Source organism: Cyprinodon variegatus, unplaced genomic scaffold (genome assembly GCF_000732505.1).
Source record: "Cyprinodon variegatus isolate N-32 unplaced genomic scaffold, C_variegatus-1.0 Scaffold644, whole genome shotgun sequence".
In the NCBI taxonomy this organism is placed as follows: domain Eukaryota; kingdom Metazoa; phylum Chordata; class Actinopteri; order Cyprinodontiformes; family Cyprinodontidae; genus Cyprinodon; species Cyprinodon variegatus.
In genome coordinates this window covers 91686-92731 of record NW_015151097.1, presented here as the reverse complement: position 1 = coordinate 92731, position 1046 = coordinate 91686, and positions in this window count along the sequence as shown.

The following is a 1046-nucleotide window of genomic DNA, read 5'->3' as shown; positions in this document are numbered from 1 at the left end:
GAAAGGTCATTTTTTCACTAAGTACACAACCATTCTAAATAAGCTTTGTTAAACGCTTTCTTTTTATCTAAAGCCTCTTCATTCATAATCAGCTGACTCATATGTAATGCTTTTAGATGTTAACCTTTTGTTTACGTGATCAGAAATGAGTAAAGTAACCTTAAGTATAATTTTCTACGAACATAAAGGATGATATGTATAAGTCTATGTAGTCTTACAAAAAAAAAAAAACCACTATATTGGGCAACTGGATGCTTCCACCAAACAGCAGCCTCCACTCTAAGTGTTACGCTCAGCTTGGACTTCCTTTTGGTGTTCTTATACTTGCATATTTAAAATATTTCACAACTGTAAACATTTGATTAGTTCTCACCTGCACTGGCAGCTGGCTTATCTTTTTATTCTTAAAAATACTGCGTATTGATATCTTTATATTACATTTTTTAAAATTTACTTAAAGGGTTATATTGGATAATGCTTATTATGCCTTTACAACACACAAAAAAGTATGTCTAAAATCGTACTGGTAATAAAAGATTTCCTGATTCTAATTACTCATTGCATAGATATTCAGGAGGCACGTTAATTTGTTCTGGTGTTTAAGCTCAGGGATGTAAATGAATTGTTTGGTTTAAAAAAAAATCTGATTGGGATATCCAAAGGCCAAATGCATAGCTGTTTTTTTTTTTTTCCATCATGTCCTTCAATCATGTCTTAATAATTTCCCACGTACTCTTCGTATTTAATAGCACTTTAGCTTTACTTTACTTTCAAGAATTTAAATGTCAAAGGCAGCCAGCGTGCACCTTTGCATCAGTTTGAACAGAGAGGTTTAGCAGATTAGGAGAAGGCGCATCAGGGACGTGCACGAGGAGAACAAAAAGTCACAGGACCATAGTTTGGAAACATCCACATTAAACATGTCTCTTACACACTCACCGGCCACTTTATTAGGTACACCTGTCCAACTGATCGTTAACACTTAATTTCTAAGCAGCCAATCACATGGCGGCAACTCAGTGCATTTAGGCATGTAGACATGGTCA